Below are 8787 nucleotides of genomic sequence, written 5' to 3' on the forward strand. Positions count from 1 at the left end.
ATGAGCCATCTCCCCAACCCCTCCCATACGTTTCTAATAAAGCCCAATTACTTAAAAACCATACTGCAGAAACTTAGAGATGACTATGACATGACACAGTTTACATATAACCAGAAAAGCGATGTTTAGATAATACAAAGTGGACTAGAACTAAAAGTCTCAATGCATGGAAACTGTTTCCTGAGTAATCGTGCTTGTTCCAATCAGTAAGGATGTAAAACACTCTCACGTCATTGAATTCTCAGATAAACCCTGGAAATTTTTCATATCGAACAGAAAATATAATTTTAACATGGCTTAATTTTAGTACGAGAAATCTTGACATCTCTACCAATAAATTTACCTCAGTTTCTCATCTAGTATTTCTCATTCTTAGCCCAAATCATTCTTTATATCCAAGGCCAAAACCTGTGATTTTATTTTAAAACACTACAATGTGCTTTAGCACATTTCATTCAGACAATATTTGCTTTAGAAACTTGAAGTGCAGTTATTGTCCCATGCTTAACCCTCACAGCATTTGAAAAATTTCCTCATTGAAACTATGGTCTTTACATCTTTGTGGTGTCTTAAACTGTACATGCCACTGATATATTAAGCTATGCTTCAATCTCTTCTTGCCTTGGTCTACCAGTTTCCCACATTTGACACTACACTATCTGTTTATTATTTTCTAGTTGCACTTGGACAAGCAAAGATTTATTTATCTACCCAAACATTAAAAATATTTTCAAAGAATTCTTTCATAAATGTCACAAATGGTAGTTTCCAATTGAAATGAAATGGTACAAAATAAATATTACAATGTCTGAGTTTTGATTTACAAAGTTGAAAATTAGGAAAAAGTCCTATGGTGCTATACTGATTTTTGACATTTTTAATATAACATGAACATTAATATTATAATTAAGCTTCACCAATTTGGATTAACAGGTGGCAAGGACACTTTGTATTCAAATGAAAAATGAAGTAGCTTTAAACTTAGAAGCATTAATTACACAGTAACTGAGGTTTTCATAATCTAGCAATTCTATTTGAAATATCTTTTAAATCTGCTCATTTACAGCTACTCTAGTAATATTTTTATTTATAATAAATAGCATATAATTTATATCACAGGGCTAAAATTCTCTGTATTATAAATACTTCAAATAATTTTATTAGATGCTCAAAACTTCACCCACTACTTTAAGTCAAACTTATTGATTTCATATTTTCATAAACAATTGATAAACTTAAGTGTGTGGATTAAGATGCCTTGACAACTGTAGACACCAGTGTAACTACCACACAAATCAAGAACATGTCTGTCTTTCAGAACATTGCCCTGTATCCCATCCCATAGCAGACGGCCCCTGATCCACAATGGACTGATTTTGCCTGTTGTTTTGAGTGTCATGCAAGTGAAGCCATTGTAGCATTGAGGGACATTTCTGCTTTGTTTCACTTCTTTCGCTCGACACAATTCTGAGGCCATTTGTGACTCAATTTGTGGAGACCTGGGTCAGAGAGAAAAGCGACCCTGAGGGACAAATGGGCAGGGTGAGCAAGTGCTGGGTGTCCAAACAATCTGCGTGCCAGTGTACCGTGTGTCCACACACAGCATGCCTGCGCCTGGGTTCCCTATTTGCACAGATTTAGGTTGTGTCAGGCTTTGACTGCATTGGATTAAACATCCTTGTAGTAGTCTTTCATTAAAACAAGCTTTTATTTCTCTTGGTGAAATGTTTAGGGTTGAATCTCCCCAACTATTTGCAATACCACCGCGCCATTTCATAATCCCATTGCTAAGGTCTAGGAATTTCAGGGATTTATATCCCCTGGAACACTTAGTGTGTCTTCTTTTTCTTAGTCATTTCTACGGTGTGACATGGCACCCTTACATGGGTTTCAAGTTGAGTTTCCCTGTAACTAATGACTTGAAGCGTGTTTTCAAGTGACTAGCAGCCATTCATGCCTATTTCTTCGGAACCATCTGTTAAAGATTATTGTCCATACTTAATTGAGTTGTTTTCTTCATATTAAAATCTAGCAGTTTTTATCAATATGCTTTTATTTTTTAACAAAAATAGATTACAGTCCAGGTCAGTACATGCTCTAAATCAAGAGTGGGTCTAAAATCCACACGTGCTTCTCTGAAGCATTAGGCTTTGAATCAAAGGGAATGTTTGATGAAGAAGAGTGAGGTCGTCTCACATTTCAGATGCCACTGAGACTTGTCATTTTCAAGCTGATCAGAAGGATTATTCTTTAGTGTCATTTAAAATCAGCATTCAATCCTTCAGCAAAACCTACAGTAATCTAAGCAAATCATGATGAGATTCTACCACTGACAGCTGCCCAGTGACTGATTTGTGCAATGGTGGGGATGCTTACGGAACACACAGTGCTCACCTTTCTAATAAGGGCTTTCATATACAATGGGCGGAATTAAGCTGCACCAGTAAACAGAATGAGCAACACATACACCGCTTTCCACTGAGAAGCACTAAAGCAGGAAGCACCATGAGGACGTGTTATCTAGCTGTGACTTGAAGAGCTGCTCTCTGCTAGGGTGGACCCACGTCAGTACCTGCTGATATAAGTAAAAAAGAGGCTGGGAAGTTTTCCTCTCATGAGGATTTCTGGGAAAGCTTGGTGACTATTTGGCTGGGTTCTGCAGAAGAGAAGTCAAGACTGGGAAGGGAACCTGCATCTGACTTCCCTGCATTCTCTGATTCTCTAAGTCATTGGCTCAGTGACTCGTGATCACCACTGGATTCATGGTGGGTTTGTGGCAGTTCACATACAATTACCCAGGTCTCATCAGGCTGTCATCAAACATCATTCTGTCTGCAGAGAGGACATCTCTGATACATCCTCAGCTTCTCTGCTCTCGGCTATTTCCTCTATTTAGTACTTCTCTTTATTTCTCCACATGATTTTCACTTTTCAATCAGGTTATCAATGCCTACTCATAGGACGACATAGAATTTGTTTATTCTAAAATACAGTGTAAACCAGTAACTGCTTAACAAGCTAGTGAAGTTATTAAAGCTGGTGTATGTAACTGTTGCCTACCCACTCAATTCACTTTATTTCCTATACATTCAGCAAGTCAGTAAAGGGCTGGTACTGAGCCACCTGAGCCATCCATCCTGATGAGTAAAACAGGCATCGGCCCATCCTTGGGGAACAAGTCTGGTGGGAAGACCCTTACAGTGACTGCTGGTGACGTTGGGGGCTGAGGGAGGGGACGAAGGCAGGGAAATTCAACTGCAGGCTCAATGCCCTTATTCTCTCACTTGTTCCATCAAAGCAAGTCTTTAAATGACAAGTAGAAAGTAATTTATTGTCAAAATATGTTTTTAATTAAACCTGTTTTTGGTTTTGTTTGTAAGACAGAAATTACCGTACAGGTAACTACTTTTCTAAGTTTGCTGTTAGTGCTAAAATGAACCAAAATTGAAGTTTTTAGTATGCGGACATTTATTGAGCATTTTAGGTAAAATTCAGTGTAGTTTCTGTGTCCAAATGCCTCAGTGAGACTTTGTCAGTGATTAGTTTTAAAATAATGACCTAATACATATCAATGAGGAAATTTACTAGTAAATATTTGAAATACAAACTGAAAATACATATTGACAATGGCAAAGCCTGTTTTAAAGACTTGAAATGTGTGTGGTATACAAATATCTTTTGATATAAACCTTAGTCTAAGCTTAGTGATAAAACTTCAGAAATTTCTATAGTGATTACAGGGGCTGGGGAGATAGCATGGTCATCTAAGTGCCTGCCTGGCAAGGATAAGGACCAGGTTTGGTCCTGGTACCGCATGTTGTGCTGGTCCTGAATCTGGGCCTGGTAGCGCATGCCTGTAATCCCAGTGCTGGGGAGGCTGAGACAAGAGGATCACAAGTTCAAGCTGAGTAGTGAGACTCTGTGCCAAATAAATAAAGTAAGATTTTGAAAAAAACTATGAAACTATGAAAATAATTCTAACCTATCACTATTACATAAAAGAGTTGATTTTTTGGCTATAACAGATAATAAAAACGTTAAGGTTCTCTTTCTGAGTTGTGAAGATGGTGGCTGTCCATGCACTTTATTACATCTAACTCACTGAAATTAAATAACATTCTACAGCCTCCTACAATTTTGTTCACTATATTTCAATTTAAAAACTACAAAAAAGCACTCATAAAGATGTTTGGCATTCACTAAGTCAGCACATATGTTAGGGAAACTGACACAGTCAACTTTCATTGTGGGTGTAATATCTAAGGTTGTATATAAATTCTCTATCTCTTTTTTTATATATCTCCCTGCATTTAGTACAAGGTCTTCAGGATCTCACTACACAGTTCAGACTCATAGTGATCTTCCTGTTTTGAGCCTCCCAAGCAATGGGATTACAGGCACACACTACCATGCCCAGTCTTAAAATCTGTATTTTATATAAATTCATGAGTGACAGAAATTTGCCCCCACATGCAACATCTCAGTGACAGTACTGAAAATCTGACCCTGGAGAACTGAGACAGCAGGGAGCTGCTGCTGGGCAGGGGCAAGGCTCAGGTCACTTGGGCTCTGAGGTCAGCAGTGCAGCCTGGTATCTTGTTTCACACTGTGGCATGGGACACCTCCCTCTTTAAGGAAGTACACTTCATGGTAGGTGTTCTTAATATAATTTTTTAGAAGAGAGAATAAAGGTTGGAAGAAATTTCCAGAAAGAAGTAAACACTTGCAATTCAGAACAATGTAATGAGTTCATTTACATACTAGATCTATCACAGTATTTCAGAAAAATTTCTTTGGGTCAGGAGAGGGCATTAAGGATTGAGCCCAGGACATTTACACTAAGTAAGGAGATGTCATCAAAATATAAAGTGTATGTTTACATTTTTAAAAACTTGGAGTAAAAGGCACATTGCCATCAGTCACACGAAAATACTCCTTGTCACTAGAGAGCACTTTTCCCATCATTCTTACTACTTTCTTTAAAAAAAATTAAGAGAATAAAAAAATTATAAAACAATTTAGAAAGATATAGAATTTCACTAAACAAAGTGATAGGAATTGAACAATATTTGTTATATTGCATATTGTTGTCTACATATTAGTTGTTCAGATTACCAGATATAGGCATGCCAAATTGGTCAAAAGTTATGAAAAATTAAGGGGCCAGGGAGATGGCTCAGTAGAATAAGCTCTTGCCTGGCAAGCGCAAGGGCCTGAGTTCAATCCCCAGTTCTAAAAAAAAAAACCTTCTGAAAAATTAAAAAGGAGAGAGGAAAAGAAGAAAATTAAACATGAACTGCTCCTTCCCTTAGATCAGCTGCAGCACATGCACCCAAGCTGCCCTGAGGCGGCTCCGGGAATGCTAAGGAGGCATGATTCACAGAAGTGTGTTATCTCTGCAGGTCAGTGCCAACCAACAGAAGTCACACTCATCAAAACACTGCGTCCTTACACACCTGTCCCTGGATCTGGGACTGCTGGCTCTTGCATATTTTGACTCAATTTAGGACATCAAGGCAGGCACAGCAGCGTAACTAGAGGTCATGAGTGGACTTCCGGCAAGTGTGTTCAACAAGAGCAGTATTTTGGGGATGATCAGCAACAGTATATCTTATCTTTTACTGTAACCATTTTAAAAATGTAAGTTATGAAAATCCACCATAATTTTCAAGCATGCCTTGTATGTCCCCCACCTTTTTGAAATTTGGAACCTTGCTGAGCCGCCCACGTGAGGCCCACACACGTCCTGTCTCCACAGCTCATGCTGGGAATCGCAGGGTACACACACACCTGAGTATGGAATAATTATCCAGTTAAATAAAAATCACAAAATCATTTTTATTACCAATATTGTTGGGTTCAACATTGCTTTAGCTTATAATTTTTGCAAAATGCACGAAGTCTATTATTTAAAGAAAGTCATTAGTGAATCTTCCTAGTGACAAGTAGCAACCTTGCACTACACCTATTTCTTAAAGTTAACTTCTGAATTGGGCATTGTAGCATAAGAGAAGCATGTATTTGTTAGTTAATGATGGCTTTCTACTGAGTTTTGGTTTGTTCATAGCATTGGCATCTACCTACAGAAGGTGTCCCCTCTAAATATATTGCCCCGACATTCAGAGACAGAATGGAAGCCTCTGTACCTTAGGAGTCTCGATACTGCAGCAGCAGTCAAGCTGAGGTCCCATGGCAGGTTCAGGACTCACCTACAGGCCTTGTGCGGCGGCCATGTGCTGGCCATCCAACCTGCAGGGGGCATTGCTCTGTGCTGTGCCTGGCTGCTCCAGAAGTAACGTGGAAGATAAAACAGCACTTTGGAATACGCTCGCGGGGAGCTGAGTAAAATAGAGTGAGCAAGGTGGAGAGGACTGCTGGACACACACTGTGCACTCAGGAACATCAGTGATAATCTGTTTTATCATCAGCATCAATGACAAATCTAAGATTTTTCACAAAATGGCTAAAATTCTCAAATTTTCTTTCATAAAAGTTCTTTGAAACAGCATTTATTTCCTGGAATTTGAAATTAGATGTAGGAAAAACTACACTTTTGCTATGCTGTTTTGTTTTGCCTTGATTTGCTGAAGTACGGATGGAAGAGCAGGTGGTTGTACCAGGTTTTCATTTTTTATATTCAAAAGAAGGGGAAGGCAAACATGGTCAAGCTTTGACAGTAGAGGCCACTTTTCTCTCTGAGGTTTCGAGAGGTTGGAATGCACCTAGCAACTTGGGAGGCACCATGTGTATCTCCTGCTTACTCATCAAATCAATCAGAATTTTCATATCTAAACCTGAGCAGCAGGCTCAAGGGACAGGGGAAGGCTGGAGGCTGGGTCCATGTGTCCTGGCAGCTGTCAGTCTTGCCCCACTTCGTCAGTGAAGTCAGTCATGGAAAGGCCACCAAGTCCTCGTCCACGCTCCCAAGCCAGGTACAGCAGTGAGCAGCCTTTCAGGCCAAGCACTGTCTGCTTCTCCATTAGCTGCGAGCCCCGTGGAGAAGCTACCTTCTGGCTCACACAGAGGAAGGAGAGGCCCAGTGACACCACAGCTGTCACTGGCCTTTTCTGTTTCTGCGGCAGAAATCAGAATTGAATGAGAACCAAAACTGTTGAGGCTTTCCTACCCACCTGTGACTAAATGAGCCAAATGAATAGCAAAAAGACAGATGGGCCTGGAATTAATGAGAATCTTGCATGGCCACAATACTGTACAATAAAATTTTACCATGTCAGTGTTCCATACAAATTTTACCAACTGAAACCTCCAATACTTCTCCTCCAAATGAGAAGCTCATCCCTGAGGTTCCATTATCGGAAGAGAGCCTTCAAGTTAGCAATTCCAAGACACCCTTGACTTTTCTAACACTGTGGGCTTACCATGACGCTACCTATGTGCTTTCTTCACTGCTCATTCAAGCAGCCATCATTTTTATAATGTATTCCTAAGCCAGTAGTCTGAAGACAGTAAGTCACGGCTTCCCCCGATTATAGGTGTTTCCCTTATGCCTTCACGTTCTAATCATTGTTCTGACAAGGCTTCCTGCCTTACCTCCTCACCCCCTCAGCCAGCCACCTGTCATATGCATTCTGCGCTTGGCCTGGATCTTGCGTCTTCTGCATTGCCACTGACCGTATGAATTACGCTCCCTCGCTTCCATTTCCACCTTCTTTGGCAGCTTGACCTTAATCTCTCTCTCCTCCCCCTCATTCACATCGTATCTCTGCTGCAGCTCTGGCCAACTTCCATAGCACAACACTCTCTTCCTGATGTAGCTAAATCTAAATCTGCAGCTGTTTTACTATGACATCTGCAGTTAATTTTTGGTACAATATCACACATCTTGAATGACAGGAATGTCCACTGTTACTGCAATATTATGCAGATTTCATATGGATGAACCTTATTAGCTCACTGCAAACTGATGCCTGACGGATACAGCAGGGCACTGAGCTGTGCCAGAGAGCGCACGTGTGGAAAAACTACAGGTGCCCGCACGGCCTGAAAAGGGAGGGCGCCGTGCCGCCTGTCCCGCCGCTGCAGGGCCCGCTAATGTCACCACTTACTGCCCCGAAGCAGCTTGAGAAGAGCGAAGAGAAGATGCAGGCCGCATGAGGCCCCCCGGTTCCCTCCTCGGCTTGGCTCTCTGTCCACTTTCCTAGGTTGCTCAGTGCTCCTGGCGACTGGGCCATGTGAGTGGAGTTGCCTCCGTCTTTAATGGCGGAACAAGGGGCTGCAGCGTGATGGCGTCAGAAATGTGAAAGAACGAGCCAGCCCAAATGCTAGGAGCGATCTCCTGAAGTCTGCACAGCTGCCTTCTGGCAGAGGGAAAGTGGAGTGACATGGAAGAGTGGCACCGAGGGAAGCATGCCCCTCCGAAAGGCAGCTGGTAGCCAGTTGTGCAGGCTAAGCATTAGGAGAAAAGCGGCACAATTTCATATTAAAAGCACACATTTTTGCATCCTGCAGAATTAGTTTCAAGCACCAGTGCTACCCCTCTTTTCTTGTGTGACCTAAGAAAGTCAGTGAAGCTCTCTGGGCCTCAGTCTCCTCACCTGTAACCGGTGCTAATGCTCCCCTCGCAGGCTTTTTCAGAGGCTCTGTTGATGCAAAGCGTGCAGCACAATGCCTGCCATTTATAGCAGTTACTTCAGATGTTTAAAGTAGTATATAAGCACAATGTAGCAAGGGCTGGCAAGAAAAAATATAGCATTTTGTTTTAAGAATGAAAAAATTAGGGCTGGTGAGATAGCTCAGCAGACTAAGAGCTTCCTTAGGATAAGCTCA

General features: G+C 41.1%; 2 protein-coding genes across 2 annotated transcripts in view; one reads left to right on the plus strand and one right to left on the minus strand.

Moving 5' to 3' along the window:
- Positions 1-8787, minus strand: part of Ctnna3 (catenin alpha 3) — a 1779311-nt gene that overhangs the window by 1003877 nt on the left and 766647 nt on the right. The gene's annotated exons all lie outside the window — the stretch shown is intronic.
- The window catches only part of Lrrtm3 (leucine rich repeat transmembrane neuronal 3), a 211957-nt gene that overhangs the window by 51473 nt on the left and 151697 nt on the right, over positions 1-8787 (plus strand). The gene's annotated exons all lie outside the window — the stretch shown is intronic.

The sequence above is a fragment of the Octodon degus genome, unplaced genomic scaffold (assembly GCF_000260255.1).
Source record: "Octodon degus isolate 3935 unplaced genomic scaffold, OctDeg1.0 scaffold00046, whole genome shotgun sequence".
NCBI classification, from domain to species: Eukaryota; Metazoa; Chordata; class Mammalia; order Rodentia; family Octodontidae; genus Octodon; species Octodon degus.